Here is a 23,747-nt window from a genome sequence, read left to right on the forward strand (position 1 = left end):
GTATGATACTATAAGAAAACATGCCCACCATGGCTCTGGCTCACACTCCTGTTGGCTTTGCTTTAAGAATCTCTTGTCACAACAAGAAAACATGTCCAAACTGGCTACACAATGCAGGCAAGTCTAGATGCGTAATAATGCGTATCATGTTTGCTTTACCCTTGATACCCAGTGATAAAAGCCACGCACAGTAATAAATGGCTTGACTGGATGCCCTAAATGCCAGTCTAGACACATAATAACACTCATCATGCTTGCTTTATCATAGAATCGCAGTAAAAAAAAAAAGTCATGCCACAGCAAAGAATGGCTAGATTGGGTTTCCCAAAATGCCAGTGCAGCCACATAAAGCACATATCATTTCTAAAAAAAATGTAAATCACAACAGACTTTTGTACTGGCATCTATGATGCATACCCATTAAAATATGCATCGTGATTTCAAGATGGCCACTGAGGGAAGAGCAGCGTGATCGTGCAGCTCTAACCCCGCAGGGCCAAGGAAAATATAGATAAATTAAAAGAGCCTTCCCAGGTGGGGATTTATCAATGTAGGCTGTGGTGGTGGAGTGCAACAGCCCGGATCGCTGGGGGGTGGCAGAGGCGGGTGTGCGGCCTTTGTCTCCACGGTGTCTGAGGTGCGGGGGCACTGCACCTGCGGCCAGTGCAGGCGAAGCTGGGAGACACGCTCGCAGACCACGAGCAAGAAGAACCACTCTGGGAGACCCAGGGCGGCCGAGGATCCAGTGCGGCTGCAAGGCGGGGTGGTGGAAAATAGATGCTGTCGGGAAGCAGGGAACCCGCTGGGAAGGAGCTGCCTGCGATATTGGAGGCCCACCGGGGCTGGATTCGTGGAGTGGAGGCTCCTCTGCTGGCGAGCACCAGCAGGAAGATCGAGGCAGGACCGAGACGCCCCTGAACCGGCAAAGCAGCGTCTCATCAGAGATCAGGAGGATCCAGAGAGGCCATAACTGTAGCCCACTGCTGAGAGCTGTGCAACAGAGAAGAGCATCTGGAGCGGCCAAGAGGCCTGGGAGGGGGCGCACAGCGAAAGTCAGAAGGCAGGAAGGTGGCAACCCTGAGGGGCTCAACTCCCCCTTGCACTCCCCCCTCCTTGGGAGAGAACCATAACAGGTCAGTGTGCGCCCTGACCCAAGGAAAGGGTGCAAGCAGGCAGGTGCTGGTCAGTGATCACCAGCTTTGAGCAGAGTTACATTGAGGATTGGGGGGTGGGGGTGCGGTGGGAGGGCCCCTGCCCAAGCTTTGAAGCCAGCACTTTGCAGAGAAGACCAGAGGAGGCCCTGTGGTGTTATAGTCGGGGCGACTGGAGGCCCATTTGAGGTACATTTTGGATTTTGGAGCTGCATATGGTGCCTCAGTCAGCGCACCCCCATCCAGAAGCACAGCAAGTGAGATAAGGGAGCAAGAAGCGCACAACGCACAGGAGACAGTGACCGGTGGGGCCCTGGCCTCCCCGGACCAATCCTGAGGCCGAATAGAGGGCTAAAGAGTCCATCTACATCTGTGGTGGGCAAGAAATAATAAGGGAGAGGCCATTTGGTCGGCCTCAGGGCAGAGTGATCCTGGCACCAAGGCCAGGAGGAGGGTCATTTGCAACCTGAGGAAGAGGAAGACAAACAGTGGCTCACCGCGCACAGTAAGAGGGTAGTTCCCACCCCCCTGCACAGTCAAGGGCAGACCCACAAAGCGGCAGAGGGAGGAGGTTCCTCCGCCCTGAAACATTTTCCAGAAGAGGTCCGAAGGATGCGAAACCATATCAGGGAGAGGAGGAGGCAGCAGGGCTCCCCACCATCAGACCTACCTATGCAATAAGTCCAAAAACAAGGGGAAGGACATGCAAGCTGCCCCAAAGTCTGTGGAGAAACCACAGGAGGGCAATCTGCAGAGACTCTGGCGCAGAGACAGCGAGGTATTGACTTGGGAGATCAGGGGCCCGGCACAGGAGAGGATTGGGGGCGCTGGCAGGCACTGCAAAAGATTAAGTGGTCACCCAGAAGGTCCTTCACCAATGCTTTCAGGATTTTGGGGACAAGATAGCGAAAACCATTCAGTCGCAGTGGAGCATGATGCGGGTGGAACTGTCCAAATCTTTATTAGTTGTACGGTGTGTGTGTGTGTGTGTGTGTGTGTGTGTGTGTGTGTGGTAGACTGCTCAGCTTGCACATTTGTAGAATATTACATTAGAACCGGCCACTTTTAAGAATTACTTATTTTAGTCTTAATCTCCTGTGAATACTTTCCAGAATTGCGATTTTAGAATATTTTAAATTGCTGCATTCCAAGTGTTATCTTAGATTCCTTTAGGTCGCTGTATTTTTACAGTTGTACATGCTGTCAAGATCTGAAATCTCATTTTTTTATTTTAGATACACCGTGAACCCACCGCACTCTTAGCGTGCATCTGTAGCAGCAGATAGAATGGAGTCAGCAACAGCTTTGTGTTTCGTTGTGCTTTTAATTCTGTCCATGCTTGTTGCTCCGCTCACTGACTACAACTCCCAGCAAGGCTGTAGTCCCTTGGACTACTTAATCGAAAACCAGGCACGAAAGCGCTGGCACTAGACAAGCCAGGCCAGTCTGTGCCGGGCTGTGTTCGGGCCGTAAGGGCGGAAGCTACTGTCTGTGTGGAATGCTTTTTAATGGGGATTGTGGAAGTCCTCGCCGCAATTACAGCTGCAAGAAACATCTTTAATACCCCCAAGTTCATTACTGCTGCTGTGCATCCGGTACGTTCTGCTCCATCACTTAGCGCTTCAGATGTCCTTATCTCAACTTCTTGCCCTGGGGTCACCACACTTACAACAAGACAGACTCCTGACCTGTTAATGACTCTTACGAGTCACGCAGTGGAGGCCAGTGCTATAACCTGATCCGTCTCCTTACTACTTGCTCGACCCTGGCCCGTTAGAAGGGGCACGGTCTGAGGTCTGTACGTATCCTACTGACAATGTGGTTTTCATCATGCAAATTCCAGGAGGGGGGATGGTTGAGAATAAGACTGCCAATCGTCGGATCACCTCTGTTCATAATCTATCGTGCAAGTTACTAAACACAAGATCTTTAGTTAAACATGCACACGAGGTGAGCTCATACATCGAAGATAATAACATCGATGTGTGTGCTTTGACGGAAACATGGGGGTCCAGTGCCACTGGCCCATCCCTCAACCTCACTATCCCAGATGGGTATGTGATGTGACGGTGGCGAGATAGAATGGAAGGTGGGGTGGTGGAGGGGGTGGCTCTGATATTGAAATCAGAATTAACTATCTGGGGAAAAAGGGGACAAATCATGAGCGGCATTGAGTCTTTACACGTGAAAATAGGTCTCAGTGCTGAATCGACTCTGAATTTTCTTTTCATTTACAGACCACCTTTGCTGTCAGAGGACTTCTTTTTGACCTTATCTAATTATTTGTTATCTACTTTGAAGCCAAATTCTAGCTTTGTATTATTAGGAAACCCAAACTACTGGCTAGGTCATAAGAAGGATGCTTTGGCTGATGACTTGGAGCAGGCACTAACAGATCTTGGTTCCGAGCAAAGGATTTGCCTGCCCGCTCATTGCCTTGGTCATACTCTTGACTGTGTTTCCACTATTAATGTCAGAAGCAAGGATTTTTAGATTTGTCCTTGCCCATGGTCAGACCATGCTTTTGGGCACTTTACCATTCAGGGAGTTCCTCAGAAATTGAAGGTCCGTAGAAGACAGAGATGCTTGGCAAGAAACTGTAAGCTTCTTACGCGGGTTAGAAATTAACCTCTGCTAGGTCCCTCCATTAACATCTCCCCTGCTGATTCTGCGGCAGTGATGTCCCAGTCACTTGTATCCAATCTGGACATTATTACCAAATCGCTTGCACCTCCCAAACGTAGAAAAACCAGGGAAGTAATGAAGAGCAAATCTTGGTTTTCACCAGGATTGCAAAATCTTCGACCCGTTGTTTTATCTTTGGAAGTCGAATCCTTTAACAGGAGCAGCTTATAAAGTAGGTGCCAAGTCATATAAATTGGCAATCACAGAGGCAAAAAAAATAAATCTTAATTCTAGAATCCTGAACATCAAATCGGAAGCGAAGGAACTTTACAAAATACTAAAAGAACAGGAAACCACCAATCAGCCCACTGTCAGCCTTTTAATTAAGGATGCAGCCTGGTGCCACAATATTCAGAATTCCATGCAAAACAAACTGAATAGCATTAGGACAGATTTAATTCATAAAAAAGATGATCTTCTCCTGGCTCCCAGTAAGATTAGGAAAGGCTCGCACGTTGGATATCCGACTATCCCTCAATTTAATTTTTCCACTATTTCGGTGGGTGACTTATCAGTCATAGTGGAACAGTTGAAGGCAACTAGATGTAAAGGTGACCACTGTTAATCAATGATAATGAACGCTTGCCCGCCAATCTTGCTGGATGCCATCTGCAAGTTTGTTAACTCCTCACTTAAGGAGTGCCATGTACCAGCAGACCTTGAAAAGGCCCAAGTCACCCCATCACAAAAAAAACCTGGACTAGCACCTGAGGTGCCGCTCAATTATAGGCCCATAACGAATAACATTTTTGCTGAAAATCCTTGATCGTATCGCCTATGGCCAGATTGCTCAACATTTGAATAATCATCCTATTCTTAATTCTCGCTAATCAGGCTTTAGACCAAGTTTTGGAACCTAGACTGCACTCCTGGAGTTGAAATCGAAGCTTTTGGAACGTGTTGACAAGGGATTATCCACCATGTTAATGTTATTTGGACTTGGTCGACCATTCACTTTTGATAGATAGGCTGGAAGAATGGATGAAGTAGCACAGTTTTCCCCCAGTAGCGGTATGTTGGATAAGCTCATTTCTGGACAACAGAGAAAGTAGAGTTTTTCACGAGGAGGCAGAGGCTAAACCTGTTATGGTCAATTTCGGTGTAACACAGGGTGCTTGTTTATTTCCCTGCTTATAAAACATCTTCATGGCCCCCTTCTTCACCGTTTTGGAACAGGAGGGGGTGGGGTTTACTAACTACGCGGACGGCACACAGTGTGTCATCCCCATTGTAGGCTCTCACCCCCAGGACGAAGAGGAAGTTAATAGAGTCTATTCAATGGTTGAGAATTGGATGGTGTGGAACAACCTAGCAGTGAATAGGGATAAAACGCAGCTACTGATTGTGGGCACTCAATCGATGTTGGCCCAGCTTGGGCCGTCTTACAATAGTTTTCAACTTGTAGAGGTAGAGTTAACCCCCCAAAAGAAAGTCAAAACTTTGGTTGTGGTTTTCGACCAGCAGCTCAATATGAAAGTGCACGTTGGGAACCTCGTTTCTGCAGAGGCCTATTATATTAAACTCTTGGCACATCTCAGACCTTTTTTTTCACAGGCCAACGCCAAAACAATTGCTAGAGCAATTATCAGATCAAAAATAAATTATTGCAGCAGCCTTTTGGTTGGGCTTAGCAAAGCTGACACTTCAGGTGGTTCAAAATGGTGCAGTCAGGGTGGTCGTAGGACTAACTTGTCGTGACCACATATCGGCTGCTAGACAAGCTTTGCTTTGGCTTCCTGTGAAGGCGCGTGCCCTTTTCGGTCTTCTCGTCATCACCAACAAATGTAGACTCGGCTTAATGCCCCCGAACTTGCAAGACTTCATCTCTAATAAGTGAACAGCAGATCTCTTGGATATAGCAATCAGAACTACCTGATGCGCGCCAGATGGAGAACCAAGTAGGTCGAAAATTGAGCTTTTTTCATTGCAGCTCCAAAAGCTTGGAACAAGCTTCCCCTAGTTCTTAGATGTCAGAAAGTGATAGAGCCTTTTAAGAAAAAACTGAAAACATGAATGTTTCTTAATTTTTCTGAGCAGTTATGATTGAGTACGCTCCTTTACTGTTGGTTTCTTTATGTCTGTTTTAATGTTTTGTCTGCACCCTTATGCCCATGGGTCCATGGTTTGCGCATTACAAATGTTTTAAAGTAAAGTAAATTGTTGCAAGGGGTGAAGGGGCATATAACAAAACTAGAGGAGCGGACCGATGTAGCAGAAAGTGCCATACAAGAGCTTGCAGGGGACACAAAGAAAATCGACAAGCTGGTAGAGAAATTAGCAAGGGTCACGCAGAACCTTGAGACCCAAGCCAAGACCTTGAAAACCGCTCGAGAAGATCTCACTTCACAATGAAGTGCCATGCTGAGGCGGTCGCGGACAAGGATCTACGCACGATGGTGCAGCAAGTGTTCGCGTACCTGCTGAAGGTAGAAGACTGGTTGGGGATAGAGCTGGACCGCATACACAGAGTGGGGCCTAAGAGGGGAGAGCCAGGGGCCAGAGATGTAGTGGTGGCCTTACATGCAAGGGCAGAAGGTGCTGGCGGCAACAGGAGGGCCAGATCAATCAGCTACAATGGCTCGGAAGTTCAGCTATTCCAGGACCTAGCCCAGACCAGCCTGGTAAAGGGTAGGATGGGCCCGGTTGTGTGTGCACAAATGCGAGTGGACATATGCTATAAATTGACTTTTCCCGTTTGACTACCGTTTGATTGGGAAGGAAAAAAACAGCATCAGGTCACCACCTGCGAGGAAGGTACTGAAGATTGAGGATGAAGGGTCACCAAGGGAAGAACAAAGACCGACGAGAGAGCCGCTCAAGAGGTAAATGTGAGAGTGGATGACGTTTTTCAACAAGGGGCTAAAATAAAAAGGGCCTAAGGGGCCCAGTTTAAACCCCCCACCCCTGACGAGGGGACAGGAGTGGAAGGTGCCCACACGCCCATCGACACTGGAGCACCATGCTGAGGAAAAAGAGGGGTTACAGGAAGGAACGTTGTAGTCTGCCTAGGGGAGGTAGTTAGGGGAAAGGTATCAGGGAGAGGTGGGTGGTACAGGATGTCTTGGTTTATTTACATGGGTCTACGGCGACCCGGAAAAGGTTTAGTCTGGGTTGTTACAAGGGCTCAAATCCAGAGATGATGGGTCGGGGGAAGCTAGAGGCTGGTTGAGCCCGCACAGAGGGAGGGTGAAGGGAATTCGGGGAGGATCCCAACGGCGGCCACTCATTAGTGCGAGGTGCACAGTTTGACAACCATGGGAAAGAGGGAAGTGCCTTGGGTCACCGCCCTAAAAGTCAGGTGGCTTAATTCCCAGGTTAAGAGAATGAAGGTGGAACTGTTCTTGCGGTGGGGGAAGTTGCGGGAATTGTAGCCCTCCAAGAGACGCACATTCGGAGGCGAGACAGGCATAAGGTGAAAATCAAGGGGTACCGCCATCTGTTCCAATCCAACGCCCCTGGGAAGACAGGGGTGGGGGGGCGTGTTATCGTTATTCGGGACATCCAAGGCTTCCAGCTCATAGCTACTGAGGAGGACACAGAGGGTAGGTATATAGCGGCCTCTTTTCAATGGGAGAGGGGGACATATACAGTGGCAGCAATTTATGCCCCCAATACGGGGCAAGATTGGTTCTTGCGGTCGACACTGACCAAATTGGAGACTTTTGCCAACGGGCAGATAATATTGGTAGACTACTTTAATCTGGCCTGAGACCCAAGAGAAGACAGGAGCGAAAGGGTGTTCCACAACCAGGTGGCGCCATCTACCTGCTTGAACGAACACATGGCCCAATTGGCATTGGTAGATGGCAGGAGGGAACTGAGGGGGTGGGGTGGAGGCTACACATTTTATTCCCAGGTTCATAGATCCTTCTCAAGGACAGATTACTCCAGGATTTCAAGGTCACTATTCGGTTGGGTTGCAGGGATAGAGCTAGGAGTGATTGCCTTGTCAGACCATGCGCTCGTAACAATTACCTTAAATATGGGGGATGAACGAACCAGGCCTATGGCGGTGGAAGTTCTCTAGCCACAGCCTTAAGGATGGAGTCCTATGTGAGGACATAACAAATACAATCTTGGATTACCTTGCACTTAACACAACAGAGGGTTTACAGGACCAGGTGGTGTGGGACGTGTTTAAGGCTACATTGAGGGGGGAGCTCATTGCGATCAAGTGGCAGAGGGACAAACAACTAGGTCTCTTACAGGAGGAATCGGAAGCTAAACTTAAACAAAGAATGGCAAATAACGCTGGGAGTATGCTGCAAAGGGAATATAGGCTGATCAACAGCCAATTTGATGTTTTGCAGACTGGAGCCTTAGAGCGTTCATTGCTCCACCTCCAACAGAGGTATTATGTCAAAGCTAATAAGGCGCATCACCTGTCAGCGAGGTTGATTAGGAAAAAAGAAGCATCAAGGACAATCCTTAAAATAAAGGTGGGGGGGCAGGAAAGCACTGCTCGAGGAGGGAGCCCAAAGGGAATACCTGCCCCTGTGCCCTCTCCCTAAGATCACTCCTAAAGAACTTGGAGACATTACTCCCAAAGAGGTAAGGGCAGCCATGCTTCTACAAAACCTTTAGAGAGGCACTGATGCGCTTCGGCCAGCTCTTAAACTCTCTTTGGGGGGCCAGGGGTAGGGTGTTTCACCCCGACAATAGAAGAAGCCAAGGTTGGGCTGCTCCCAAAGTATGTCACTATGAGGTTCGTGCCGGCTGATTGCTCTTATTAATCTAGACACAAAGATCTACACCAAGGTTCTGGCGTCACGCCTGGATAAGCTCCTCCCCAAACTGATTGATCCCAACCAGTCGGAATTTATTAGGCATAGGCAGACCTCAGATAACATTCGATGGGTCTGTCAACTGATTGAAAAAGTAAATAAATCTAGAACCCCAGCACTTATACTAGCGGTGGATGCTGAGAAGACTTTCAACCGGTTTGAATGGCCATTCCTCTTCCATACCACAGAGGTTATGGGATTTGGTTCTAGATTCCTTTCAATGTTAAGAGCTAACTACCGAACTCCCTCCTTACGCCTGGCAATTAACAGGCAACTTTCCCAGAGGATTATGGTCTCACGAGGCACTAAGCAGGGTTGATTGCTCTTATGCGCCATCCACCGGCAGCCGCTCTCGGCCAGCATTAGGGCCTCCCCGGATATTAGGGTGATTTGGAGGTGAGGAGCATAGTCTCCGCGTTTGCATGGGGAGGATAAATGTCCTTAAAATGGCGATTGTGCCAAAAATCGTGTACTATTTCAAGGCCCTGCCAGTGGGGATTCCCCAAGGTTTCCTCTGGACCACTCAAAAACATGTGGGGTAATTTATTTGGAACCACAAGAGAACCAGGGTAGCTATGCAGATGCTAATGTCTCCCAGAAGCAAGGGCTGGCTGTGAGCAAACTTCCACCAACATTTCCTTGCGGCTCAAATCAGAGTGAGCCGGGATTGGTTCAGGGGTGATCGCGGGAAGGTCTGTGTCGAATGGACAAAGCAGTGGTGGGCTTGTCGCTGGACGAGGTGTTGTGGCGTCCCAAGGGGGATAGACGTGCAAACATGTACCGTTGCAGGATTGGGGGAGTCATGGTATGAGCTGGTGCATAGGGTGAACTTGAACACCTTCCCCTCCCCGCAGACGTCACGGTTTAGGTCTCCCCAGTTCACGCTGGGTATGGAAAGGGGTACCTTCAATGGGTGGAGGTGGCAGGGTGTGCAAACTATGTGGCATGTTCTTGGGTCAGGACATTAAACCCGTTGCCCAGTCCAAGGAGGACTTCGAGCTAGATGAGGGGGGAGAGGAATCACTACTCTCAATGGAGGCACTGGCTTACAAACTCAATGGTCCGGTCAGCGGCCACCAGGGATATCACGCCCTTTTGAATGGTTTGTAATGATAGACACAGGGACAGGCATTTGGTAGGAGCATTATATGGTATTATAGCAGAAGGGGCAAGGAGCCAGGCATGGCATGGCACTATACAGAGCAGTGGGAAACTGCAATGGGGCAGCCACTGCACAGGGAACTTTGGACTCAGTTATGGGCAGATATCCGCAAGCTCACTCAGGCCATCCAGATTCAGATGTGAGTGAAGATAATGGTCCAATGGCATCTCACCCCAGAAAAACGACATAAATTCTTACCAACTGCGTCAGTGCTCTGATGGAGGGGAGTGGGGAACTGTGACTGTGGAAGCATATCTGGTGGGAATGCCCAGTCATGCAGCCTTATTGGGACATTACCTGTGCAGCAATGAATAGTATTTTTGGGAGTCAGATGCCAGACAACATAGGGATGGCCATCCTTTGAATGGGCAGGGTGCTGGAAAATCTATCCTCGAAAGCTCAAAGAAAGACATACAACATCCTGATAGTGGCAGCAATGCTTGTGGTGGCACACAAATGGAAACAAAAAGCTGCACCCAAAAAACACGAATGGGTTAGTAAAATCTGGAACTTTGTGACACTGGAGTGGGTGGCCTATTCGATTCAAGGGGATCACCAAAGGTTTCTCTCAGACTGGAACATTATCCTGCAACACCTGAAGCAGGACTCGCGGGCCGCATGGTGCACGAGGAAAATGGGATTGCTGGTGTGAGTACTCGCTCCACTTGTGGAGGGCGCCTTCACAGGAAGTTGGGAGGAGATATGGCTGAAGTTGCTAGGGGAGACGAGGACTATGGGGGGGGGTTCTCAAACGGTGCAAGGGCCCATACAACGGGTGGCGAGAGAGCTGGCCACTCACAGAAACTTGGACAGGGAGACATCTATATAGTTTATGTACTTGGGGGTAGCGGGGAAATGGGGGGACAGGACTGGATGTGTTGTTGGTTACATGTGTTCTTACTGTTTATTATGCCAATAAAATACTTTTTTGTTTAGTGCATTGTTACTGTGCTGCCCTCACCAGACAAAATCAGCTCCCTGGCCCAGCACGAACACACCCATACACACATTATTTGACTCAACATTCACTTGCTTGTTCACACACAACATTCACTCATTCATTGCATGAGAGGATCATAAGTGATGTACCCATACATTTTATATCCCCCTGCCCTGTTGCAAATAGGCACTGGGAAATGTTTTTTCCCCACTGTGCTTTGAAAAACGCACCTCTTTTGAAAATCGGGATTTACTTGAAAATGCCCATATCCTGGGCATTTGTCCAATAGCTATGCCGTTTGTATCCAACCTCACTCATTCTGTCAACCCCTTCGTTTCCCCTCCAGTAAGGTGCTGCATGAGACATTTCCTTTGGTTTGGCATAACAAGGCCGCAGATTTATTTTTTACATATACATGACCACAAACAGGTAAAAATTAGTTCCAACAAGTGTGGCGACTGCTCCTCGTCCTGCTTCCCCCTTTTTCCTCCATATTGATTGCAGGCACAACTCCCCCAAGGCCCTCGAGTCTGAGAAACCGCCTGCCCATGCAGGTCTTTGCGGACTGGGGGAGGGCCGTTTGTTGGGGGGAAGTTGAGCCCCAATTGCTACCGCCAGGCACCCCCGCCGTTTAGGCTCCCAGGAGGCGCTGTCTAGAATGGGCGAAGCCCCTTCCGGTTTAGCAATGGCTCATTCGGAGTCTTTGTCTTATATTAGGTTGCCACAACCCGCCACGCCAAAGGTGGGTTACCGCCCACCGTGGCTCCCCCCTTTCCTAGCTTATAACTCCAGTAGTTTCGTGCAGATGTTCCAGAAAAACAGATCCATTCCCTGCTCCGACAAATACACCCCGTCCTTCAAGTAGTACTCCTTGTTTTTCAGATTGATCAAACCATGTCTGATATGTTGCAGGCCTCTCCCTTTGCAAAACTTAGCCATGGCCCAGTTCAACTTCCTCCTTGAGTTTTCAACGGCTGCCTGACTCTCGGCGCCCCTCCATTCGCACCTCGAGATGATTTCAGACCACCCGATTTCCGTGTCCCCCAATTCAGCCGCTAGATCCTGCAATGAAGACATCATTTCCCTGAGTAAGATCCCCCTCCCCAACTCAGCCAAATCATTGCCGCCGAGATGAACCACCAATACATCAGGCCTCCGGTGGCCCCTCAGGAGACTGCGTATGTGCCCTTGTAACTGTGCCCATTTCATGCCCGGCACTCCGTGCCACTGCACCCGATATTCCCCGGCGGTCAGCACCTCCTGCTTGGCTGACCAGCTTCCCTTGGCCCTTGACACAAACGAATGGCCCACCACCCAGGCAGACCGCCGCCTTCCCCGCCTTGGTGCTACTGCGAGGAAACAGGAGGGAGGAATTGTTAGTCTTACATTTTATCAGGCCTGACATACCGCTTAAAACAACCGGACCTCCAGCCCCCAATCTGTTTGATTGTCTCCGCTCCCAGGCCCATCCCAGCCGCAGTTGTGGCGGCCCCTATCCTGAAGGAATGTGTCCCAAAAACCCCTATTGAGAACCCCGCCTCCCCCAGTGTCCTGTCCAACACCCTTTTAAACTGAAACAGGCTTAGTGCTGACCCGTCGTTGTGTACGAGAAAAGGGGCCTCTTCTCCTGTGTGGCATACCTGCTCACGCATCCTACTGGACAGACCGGACTGTCTTGGATACTCCCTAACGTGATCATTCTGCCTTTCCCAGTCTGATCGGTCTTGGACCTCCTCAGAAATATGCATAACCGCTCCCCTTGTACCCTTAGGTCACAGCTCCTCAGGAAACTCAAACCTTTACCCTTCTTGTTGGCTGGCACCAGCTCGCTTACCCTTAAAGCCCCAAAAAATACCAGGGAGAAGGCTGCTGCGAACAATCCTTTTTCGTACTCGTCCCTGCACACCACCCCCAAGCTCCTAATCAATTTGTGCAACTTCCCCACATCTATGGACCGTCTCTCGTCGGGTTTCGCCATCACCTGCTTGGCCCAACCCTTCATAGCCATGACAATGTAATGCTCCCTAGTGGGGTCAGGCATGCCCCCTAATTTGTAGAATTGCGCAATCGCAGCCAGGTGGTAAGCCACCCACGCCCTGGACCTTCCTTGGCTCCAAGACCATCCCACAAAGGCACGCACAGGCCTGCCCTTTTCGCTCTCGGGCAGGATATTGTTTTGAAAGGCCACAAATCGTTCCCAGGACACCTTGTATCTTCGCATAGTGCCTGGTGCGAGAGCCGTGTCGATCAGTGCGCTCAGATCTCCCCAACCAATCCCCACCACTGTGTCTGGAAGGGTGTCATCCTTGCGCTCGCCTCTGGATGGTTTTCCCGGAACCTTCCCCACTGCAAACGAGAAAGAGAATCAGCGGCCACATTCTTAACCCCAGGTATATGACGTACCCTGACCTCTGCATTCAGCTGCAACAAGCACTTTGTCAGTTCCCTGAGCAGCCCCAATGCCCTACCATTCTTGCTAGTTCCCTGATTGATAATCTGCACCACCGCTAGGTTGTCCAACCAAACTAGCACTTTTTTGTCTTGCATCTGTTCCGGCCAGAGCTTGAATGCCACCACTATCGGGAACAACTCCAGTACCATAATGTCCCTGGAGATCCCCTCGGACCGCCATTCGGCCGGCCAGGCCTGCCCGCACCACCTCTTGCCCAGGATGGCCCCAAAACCTAGGGCCCCTGACGAGTCGGTAACCAGATTGGGTCCATCTCCCTTCCCCAGGGGTTCCTTCCACACCAATACCCCGTTAAAATGGTCTAAAAAGGTATTCCACATTTCCAGGTCCTTCTTAACCTCCTTTCCTAGGCGCACGTGTTGACCCGCGTGCTTCAAGCCCACTGTTTTCAACTCTATGCTTCTAGCGAATGCTTTACCTGAAGGCATCACTTTGCCTGCAAAATTCAGGCTGCCCGCTAGGGACTGAAGCTCTTTCAAAGTGGCTTTCTCTTTGCCCAACAATCCTGCGATTACTTCCTTCAACTTTAGTACTTTGTCTCCCGGAAGCCTGCACACCCCTGCCACAGAGTCAATTTCAATCCCTAAAAACACCAGTGACGTGACCGGACCCATAGTTTTTTCTTTAGCCAGCGGTACCCCAAACTCTTCCATCAACTCCTGAAATACCGCCATAAGGTTCTTGCAATCATGCGTCCCTTTGCTCCCAATAAACATGAAATCATTGAGGTAATGCACCATCCCCCCGACCTTGCTTCTTTGCCTTACTGCAAACTCGAGGAATCTGCTAAACCTCTCAAAATACGCACATGAAATTGCACACCCCATCGGCAAACATTTGTCGTAGAAGTAATCCTGTAACACCTTGAACCCCAGCAAATGGTGGCTGTCCTTGTGAATTGGTAGCAACCGGAAAGCTGACTCAATGTCCGCCTTCCCCATGAGGGCCCCCACCCCCGCCGCCTTTACCAAATCCACTGCATCTTCAAATGCTGCGTAGTGAACCCTGCATTCCTCTCCCGAAATGCCATCGTTCACTGACTCCCCTTCGGGGAAGGACAAGTGCTGTATAAGTCTGTACTGCCCTTTCTCCTTTTTAGGTACCAAGCCCAACGGGGACACTACCAGGTTTTCCAGTGGAGGTGTGCGAAAGGGGCCAGCCACCCTCCCCAACTGTACCTCTTTCCCCACTTTCTGTGTCAAGACTTCAGGCATTGCTAGCGCAGATTTCAAATTACACGCCTCCTTAAGTCCTATCTGCCCCTGGAAAGGAATCTTAAAACCCCACCTGAAACCCTCCCATAACAATTTTGCATCACCCTTGTCACTATATGTATTCAGGAAAGGCATCATGACCTGTTAACGTATTGGCGTTGGCAGCTGTGTTTTAATCATGCTTGCTTTTCTCCTTGCCTTTTGCGTTGCCCCTTGCCTTACCCTCTCGGCCGGCGGGGCTGTGCCTCCCTGTGCTTGCAGCCTTTGAGTGTTTGAACCTGCACGCATTACCATAGGAGCACCTCCCTTCTGCAAACAACCAACATTCTGGCAACTCCCCTTGGTAATTGGGCCGGCTGTTCCAAGAGGAGTTCCCACGAAAGGACCCCCTCCCCTTTGAGTAGGATCCCCTGCCCCTGCCCTGGGCTGGTCTTTCGCTTGCCACGCTCTCCTCTACCGGCCTGGCTGGGACCATTTTCGTGTATATGCGCCCCCCCACATCCACTTCATCCCAGGTCATTGCTGGCCATACCTGCATTTTGAGTCTAAAACCTTTATCGTAGTTGCTCCATGTATCCCCCCCATGCTTCAGGTATAAGAAAAGAAGTCCTCCACTCTTGACGGGCGCCCGGCTGCTGGAAGAGCTGCAAGTGCTCTTGTGCCGGGCTCCTGCCGCCTTTATGCCCCAAGCCCCGCCCCCTTCCTTTGTTGCCCTTCGCGGGCTTTCCTGGGCTCTTGGCGCCCTTTTCTCTGGCTCCTTTGCCGCCCTCTCCCCTGCCCCTGTGGGGGAGGGGCAAGAGAGCGTAAAGGAGGAAGGCCCCTGCCCCGGTTATCGGGGTGCCTCCTCCATTCGCCGTGCTCTCCCCTCGTCACCTTCAGAACCCCCCTTCTGTTCTCTGCCTTACGCGGTGTGAAAAGAGCACATCAATGTGCACAAATTTAAATGTCCTTTGTATCCGATTCACCACCTTTTTTGCGCAAGTGAAGTGAACGAGCATCCCATCAGTTGCACGATGGTTTATCCCTACTGATCACTTCGTTACACTGTACGTTCATTTCAAAGAGTATGGTTCGAGGTGAATTAGAAATGGGAAAGGACACACGAAAAGGAAAGGGTGCATGGGGTTTTTACTGTTTCTGCAGTCATTAAATCCAGATTTGCTCATGAGCAGGTATTATGTTAAATACCATTAGCTTCAGCGTAGATAATGTGACTGGAATCGTTAGCCCCAGAATATGTACTGTGCGGAGCAGGTATTGTGTCTGTAGTTGCCATATGTAACAGATTAGCGGGTACTGTGTCTGGAATCGGTATCCCAGCTTCGGTACTGTGTCTGTAATTATTTGCCCTAGGGTAGGTGTTATCGATGTAGCTGATGAGCAGGGACGACGTACTGTATCGGAAGTCATTCGCTCCAGAGCAGGTATTGAGTCTGCACTCGTTCTATCCAGCCAGAGGATGTGATGAGACTTTACCATTACCGCTAGAGAAGATAGTGTCTGCCGATATTCTGAATACCAATTAATAATTCATCGGGGTGTTGTTTCTGTGTCTGCAGCCATTAGACCTAGAACAGACACTGTGCCTGCAGTTATTATCCACAGAAGGGTCATACGACCGATCTGCAGCCATTAGCCCGGGGGAATCATTACTTTCACAGTAGGCACTGCAACTGCAGACAGTACACGCCTGCAATCACTAGCTCGCAGGTATTATTTATTATGTGTGTGTAGTCACTAAGTTACTGTTACAGCAGAGCAGGGTCTGTGTAGTATCTGCACAGCAGTTACTGCGTCTGCGAGCATTCCAGCGCCTGAACCGTACTGTAAATGAGCTCCGGAGCAGCTACTGTGTCTACAATAGCAACAACAACAGGCTGCCCTGTGTAATTTCAAAACCAGATGTTTATAAAATCGTGATTAATTTCAACATGTGATAAGTACAATACAACGAATTACAGCTTCCGCGTGCATTTCCAGAGGTTGCAAAAGGGCTCCTCTTAACAATATAACAAAGGGGTGAGAACGTCTAAGTTAACGGATGCAAAAAGAAATGCATATAAAATTCACTAAAAGCGCTTGATCGCATGCACTCACCTGATGCTGCCTGGAATCAACACATGAGCATTTCGTAAAGGGAGGCCTTATGTTGCTGTCATGTTCAATCACACAAGTCCCTATGAGATCCGATAGCATTGTGTTTGTTTAAAAGTTTGCCGATACTTTCTAAAATGCCTTTACGGCGTCATGAAGTGTGTCTGTTAAAGTCGTGGTGACGTTCACGTAGCACGTCTATACGTGCTTAGGTAGAGAATCAAGGAGGAAGGAGCACGGTAGAGTCTAGTTCCCATCCGAGAAACGGACCATAGCAACGCCCGTATACTGTTCTTCACACGTGACTTCCGACGTTGTCATTGTGATGTTGGGGGCAATTTTAGTGAACGGGAAGGTTCTGGCTGCCATTGCACTTGAGCAGCAGGAATCGCCGGAAGGCGTCAGGTGCCGGTGTAAGTGCAACCGGAATCTGCTTGCTTTTGGCTTGCAGCGGTTACAGCGGGCATTTCCTTCGGGATACCGGAACGTTTAAGACCCCTGATGTGTCTGACTTCATCTTGTCCCGTGTCATTTCTGAGCGGGAACTGGGAAAGGTCTGGCTGCCAGGCTGCAGGAGCAGCAGCAATCTGTGTGCTCTTGGCTGGCTGAGAATACAATTTGCATTTTCTTCGGGATACCGTGAACTTTCCTGCAAGACACCAAATTGAGACGGGGAGGGGAGTGGGATTTTTATTTTAAAAACCATGTTGAGCGATTCAACGTGAAAGGTATGGAGGGCTAAGAATAGGAACAGTGACAGTGGATGGTGGTGTTTAACTGATCAAAGGGGGCTAATCATGTAATTTAATATTTGATGAGGGTGTGTTTAGGATGGGTGGTTTTACAGGGGGTCGGCTGGGGCTATCCGCCTGTGGTTTGAGAGAGGCACATGGGCTTCTTGGTGCGGGTCTGCAAGGGGAAGTGGCATCTTACTATGTGGAGGGAGGATGGGGCATTATGATATTGGTCTAGAGGGGGTGGGGCATCTTGGGGTCTGAATGGTTGGATATAGGCACGCTGGTGTGGGTCTGGTGGGATGGGGCACATTGGTGTGGGTCTGGAGGGATAGGGACACTGGTGTAGGGTTGGAGGAAGGGATGGGTACATTGGTGTGGGTCTTGGGGCAGGGCTGGGGCACATGGTCTGTGGGTCTGGGGGAGGGATGGGGCACATGGGTGTGGGTCTGGAGCGTGAGATGGGGCACAGCGGGTCTGGAGAGCAGTATGGGGGCATCTTGGAGGGGTCTGCAATGGATGGATTGGGGCACATTGGTGTTGGTCTGAAACACGTATGGGGCATCTGTTGGTCTGGTGGGTCCTCTAGTTGTGGGTTGGGAGGGTGGGATGGGGCATCTTGGTGTGGCTCTGGAGGGGATGGGGCACATTGGTGTGGGTTTGATGTGGCCATTGGTCTGTGCCTGGGGAGGGATGGGGGGCACATTGTAGGTCTGGGGAGGGATGGCTCAGTTAGGTGTGGGTCTGGAGGGTGGGATGGGGGCATTTTGCTGTGTGGAAGGAGGGATGGTGGCATCTTGGTGGGGTCTGCAATGGATGCAGGCACATTGGTGTTGGTCTGAAACCTGTATGGGGCATCTGTGTGCATCTGGAGGGTGGGATGGGGGCCTTTTTGGTGTGGCTCTGGAGGGAGTGGATGGAGGCACATTGGTGTGGGTCTGCAGTGGGGATGGGGTATCCTTGTTTTGGTTGAATGGGGATATCGGTGTGGGTCTGGAGGGAGGGGATGGGGGCACATTGGTGTGGGTTTGATGGGAGGGATGGGCACTGGTCTGGGGGAGGGATGGGGCACATTGGTGTGGGTTTGATGGGAGGGATGGGGGCACATTGTGGGTCTGGGGGGAGGGATGGTTCATCTAGGTGTGGGCCTGGAGGGCAGGATGGGGGCATTTTGCTGTGGATGGAGGGATAGTGGCATCTTGGTGGGGTCTGCAATGGATTGGGGCGCATTGGTGTCCGCATGCAACAGGTATGGGGCATCTGTTGGTCTGGAACGTGGGACGGGGCATCCTGATGTGGGTGGGATGGGGATATCTGTGTGCATATAGAGGGAAGTGGATGGAGGCACGTTGGTTTGATGGGAGGGATGGGGCATCTTGCTATGTGGAGGATGGATGGGGTTTATGGTAATGTTATGTTACTTTGCATTTATATAGCGCCTTATGTACCATTGGTATGGTCTGAAGGCGCTGGTAGGTTGAACGCCCTTGGGAACCAGAGGTCAGGTCAGTAGAGAGTGGAGAGAGTCAAGGTGCGTGTGAGCACCGGATATGTGTGCAGCTGGTGCGGCATTCGTGTAATAGCTGCTTCTTAGCAGTAGGTGTGGTGGTTGAGAGATCAGGACTATGTGTTCGTTCTGGCAGGATTTATCCCTAGAGGGAGGTTTGGGGCATCTTGGAGTCTGAATGGTTGGATATAGGCACTTTAGAGGGAGGGATAGGGACACAATGGTTTGGGTCTGGAGGGAGGGATGGTGTACATTGGTGTGGGTCTGGAGGGTGGAATGGGGTACGTTGGTGTGGGTCTGGGGGCAGGGATTGGCACATTGGTGTGGGTCTAGGGGAGGGATGGGAGCAAATGGGTGGGTCTGGAGAGAGAGATGGGGCACAGTGGGTCTGGAGGGTGAGATGGAGGCATCTGAGGGGTCTGCAATGGATGTATGGGGCACATTGGTGTTGGTCTGAAATACGTATGGGGCATTGTTGGTCTGGGGGGTGGCATGGGTCATTAGGTGTGGGTTGGTAAGGTGGGATGGGGCATCATGGTATGAGTCTGAGGAGGGACGGTGCACATTGGTGTGGGTATGCAGGGAGGGATGAGGCAACCTGGTTTGGGTTGGATGGGGACATCAGTATGGGTCTGGAGAGAGGGGATGGGTGCATATTGGTGTGGGCATGATGAGAGGAACAGGCACATTGGTCTGGGGGAGGGATGGCGCACATTGATGTGGATCTGGGGAAGGATGGTGGCATCTTGGTGGGGTCTGCAATGAATGGGGGCACATTGGTGTCGGTATGGGGCATCCTGGTGTGGGTGGGATTGGGACATCTGTGCATCTGGAGGGTGGGATGAGGGCATCTTGGTGTGGATGTGGATGGAGGCACGTTGGTGTGGGTTTGATGGGAGGGATGGGGTACATTGGTGTGGGTCTGGGGGGAGGATGGGGCATCCTGGGTTGGATGGGGACATTGGTGTATGTCTGGAGGGAGGGTATGGGGGCACATTGGTGTGGGTTTTAATGGGAGGGGCGGGCACATTGGTCTGGGGGCATGTCAAGGAATGATGGACCATGTGGGTCTGAGTGAGGGCTTTAGCACTCTGGTGGGAAGGAAGGGGGGCATCTGGGTGTGCATGGAGGGATGGGGTATGTAAGTCTGGAGAGAAGGATATTGGTCTATGGGAGGGGTGGGAGCATGTGTGTCGAAGGGATGGGGTAATCCGGGTGTGGGTATAGAGAAGGGGCGGATGGCGCCATCTGAGTGTGAGTCTGGAAGTAGAGGTGAAGCATATGGGTGTGTCTCTGGAGAGAGGGTTGGAGCATCTTGGTGTAGTTATGGAGGGACTGATGTTGGTGTCTGTGTGGGTTAGGAGGGAGGGAGGGTGACATATGGGTCTGGTGGGAGGTGGCATTTGAATCTAGAACGTGTATTTGGAAGGAGGAATGGGGCATTTGAATGTAAATTGGGACATGTAGGGCTGGAGTATCTACTTGTGAGTGGGTGCATGAAAGATCATTAACAGCTGAGCAGACAGAGGGAGAGACGCGTGCCCGCCCTTAGTTACGTCCCAGACACGCACACCCACAGCGTGGGGCACCCCTCGTGCTACAGTCTGGCCACCAGTGCACGTGGGCAACTAGGCGCCAGGGAGTGGGATTCCCTTCCTCCGAGAGGGGTGGGGGGTCCGTGACCCAGCAGATGGACGGGGACGCCCGGCAAGGTTGGGTTAACCTGTTGGGGTTATCCCCAACCATGCACGAGAGGGAGCTCTGCGCAGCCTCTCTCCCCGAGCCGGCCGCTGCGCTCCTCTCTCTGACACGCCAGAGGGCGGTCATTGGTGGGTGCACCCCGGTCAGCAGGGAAGTCCCGAGTGGAGGCAACCCGGAGCTGAGGGAAACCTGGCTGTTCACGAGTGATGTCTCCCCTGGCATATAGGGGCCCAGCACGCTAGGCGTGACCCTGAGCCATGGCGCAGCAGGCTTACTCAAAGGGCGGGCGGCGAGGTTCCAGCCGCCCGCATCCGTGGGCGAGCGATGCCCAGGTACCTAGCGTCGGGCCTGTCGGCCGGGCTGGGGTTTGAAGACTCTTGCGGTTCCCCACCCCAGCCCGTGAAAGGGGAGCATAGGGAATGATGAGTGGTTCTGGCCGGGTGGGCCGCCAGCAAAGCAGCCTGCCTTCATCCCTGTGAAGCGCGTGCAACTGCAGGTGGTGGGCAGGCTTCCCGGGCTGAGCGCCTGGATTTCTTTGTTTTTTTTAAACCACAATGGTCTCGGCCGACTCCCCAAGTGGGCAAGCTAGTCAGGCTGCTGGGCTGTCTCGCCACAGGCGGCGCTGCCTCCCCCTGGCCTCTCCTGTACCGGCAGGGTCAGGCTGACATCTGGTGGAACCAATAAAAATGTGCCTGAGGCTCTTGGCAGTGATTCACTCGGCTCGCGCATCAATGAAGAACATAGCTAGCTTCGAGAATTAGTGTGAATTGCAGGACACATTGATCATCGACACTTCAAATGCACCTTGCGGCCCCGGGTTCCTCCCGGGGCTACGCCTATCTGAGTGTCACTTTAACTTCAATCGCCCCAGTGATCCCTCCCAGGGGCGCGGCTGGGACTGGCGCAGGGACCATGTCCCTTCGTCCCCCTAAGCACAGTCGCAGGATCCCTGGACCTGGTGCGCAGGCTCATTGCCGGCGCGTCCTGTCCTGTCCTCCCCAGTTTCCTCGTCTCGTGCGGGTGCTGGGAGGGCCAGGCGCACTCTGGCGTTGGCAGTGGGCCTTAAAGTCTGGCGCCCCTTCACCCTACCCCGGGGTACCTGGCCGTGCTGTGTGTGGCTGTCTGTGGTGACCCACGACTGCCGGCATGGGATAGCCCTGGAGCGCGGGCCTCGCAACCATGTGGGCTTCGGCCACAGATCATGACATCGCACACTCGGGCGCGCTGAAGGCCCCCAAGTACGGGCGCGCCGCCCCAAGCTTTGTGCCCCCCCCGACTACATCCTCAGATCAGACATGGCGACCCGTTGAATTCAAGCATATTACTAAGCGGAGGAAAAGAAACTAACCAGGATTCCCTCAGTAACGGCGAGTGAAGAGGGAAAAGCCAGGCACTGAATCTTCGTTCAGCAGCAGGTGTGGGAAATGTGGCGTACAAAAGACCGACTCCCTGGCGTCGCTCAGGGGGCTGAAGTCCTTCTTATCGAGTCTCACCCCTCGGACGATCTTATGCCTCTAACGTCCTCCGGCACGCCGGGATCGGGTCTTCTCTCAGTCGGGTTGCTTGGGAATGAAGCAGGCATGTGGTAAACTCGATCTAAGGCTAAATACGGACACGAGACCGATGGCCAACAATTAAGGGAAAGTTGAAACGAACTTTGAAGAGAGAGTTTAAGAAGGCATAAACCGTCGAGAGGTAAACGGGTGGGGTCCGTGCAGTCGTCCCGCAGGTTTCAACACAGCAGGCAGGTCGGTCGCCTGGAACGGTGGAGGCCCCCGCGGGACTGCCACACGGGCACACCCCGGCCCCGTAGGGCACATATCTTTCCTCTGTGGTGGTGCACCGCGATCAGCTCGGGGCGGTCGGGGAAGGACCTGTCTCTGCTCTATTTTGTTCTCGCTGCCCAACCCGGGCTCCATGGCTGAGTTACCCCCCCCGTGTCTCTGATTCTCCTCTCCCTCTCCCCCCTGGGCTGGCTGGGAGCTGTACGCCAAGCAGTTTACCAGCAGAGTCTGGCCTGCTGGGGGCACTCTTATCTTGAATGACTGTATCCCCTGATTGGTTGATTGGTCCTCTGGTCACACATGCTGTTAATGCTTTCTCACAGGTCAGATCCCAGCGTCTCTCAAACACGCATTGGTTGTTCCACTTTTGAAAAAGCCTTCTTTAGAACCTCTTGTCCTGGCAAATTTTCGTCCCGTTTTGGTTCTTCAATTTCTTATGAAGCTTTTTGAAGCCTTAGTCTGCCCTCTCCTGAGTTCCTTTCTTGAGTAATCTTTCTTCTTCCAGGCTTCGTAATCCGGTTTTTGTCCAGAGCGTGTGACAGAGGGGGTGCTGGTCTCCAACGTTGATGATGTGGCTCGGCTGCACGACTCAGGTGGCATCAGTGCTTTATTGTTACTTGACTTACCTGCTGCCTTTGATACCATTGACCATGCCATCTTGCTTGTCCGGGCCGGCCCTTTGGTGCTGTTATTTCCTGGTTTTCTTCGTTTCTCTCTGACCTAACAGTCAATTTCCCTCCCCCTTTTCACTCTGTGCACACTGCCTTGACATGTGGAGTCTCTGAGGGTTCCTCCATCTTCCAGGTTTTGTTTAACATGTACATGCAACCTCTTACCAAGGTCTGCTGCTCTCACGGCTTCCATTGTTACTCTTAACAGATGACGCAGATTCTGGTCCGTTTAAATCTCTCTCTTGTCGAGCCAGCGACTACATTTGCCTTGAAGCTGTGGGTGCATGGATGTGTAATAGTTGGCTGATGTTGAATTGGGTAATTGGGAAAAAATGGAGGTGTTGTTGGGCCTTCCTTCCTCTACTGCCTTTTGGACCCCCTCTTTTTGGTTATCTTCCTTGGCCCCTTTTCCTTCTCCTGTTCTGCTAGTGAAGGATTTAGGGGTAAAGGTATTAACTACAGAAATAAATGAATGGGTCAATTTTACCTACGCTTATGCCCAATGATTCTGAGTTCAAAACAGACCTTGTTTGGTTGATATAATTTATATGTATTTAAAGGTAAAGACCTAAAGGTCTATTAGCTGACATGAAAAACAAAGTTATCCATTCCGAAACATGTTACAAAATACATAGTGTTATAAAACAAACAATTTGAGGAAAAATTAAACTCAAAACTCAATACAGTGAGAGATTAAACATTCTGAAACCTGCTGTGTTTCGTCACAACAGGGGTCAAGACAATTCTTAAATAAATGGAGCAGACAACATACAAGTTTGTAGATGAAAACAGTGTTAACAATTTGTCACTGCACTTAGGATTCAGGACTTGTCTACACAAATGTGTTTCT

General features: G+C 51.1%; 1 protein-coding gene and 1 non-coding gene across 2 annotated transcripts in view; one reads left to right on the forward strand and one right to left on the reverse strand.

The window, feature by feature from the left end:
* Positions 1 to 16,781, reverse strand: part of COASY (Coenzyme A synthase) — a 378,965-nt gene extending 362,184 nt beyond the window's left edge. Inside the window, exon 1 of the mRNA XM_069634430.1 lies at positions 16,504 to 16,781. The gene's annotated coding sequence lies outside the window, so the exon portion shown is untranslated. The remainder of the gene's footprint in view (positions 1 to 16,503) is intronic.
* A 4,357-nt stretch (positions 16,782 to 21,138) lies between these two features.
* Positions 21,139 to 21,292, forward strand: LOC138522192 (5.8S ribosomal RNA). Its single transcript, XR_011283288.1, has one exon. It is a non-coding gene; the product is annotated as a 5.8S ribosomal RNA (ribosomal RNA).
* The last annotated feature ends 2,455 nt before the right edge of the window (positions 21,293 to 23,747 follow it).

Source organism: Ambystoma mexicanum, chromosome 13, assembly GCF_040938575.1.
Source record: "Ambystoma mexicanum isolate Mex_15411 chromosome 13, UKY_AmexF1_1, whole genome shotgun sequence".
NCBI lineage: Eukaryota > Metazoa > Chordata > Amphibia > Caudata > Ambystomatidae > Ambystoma > Ambystoma mexicanum.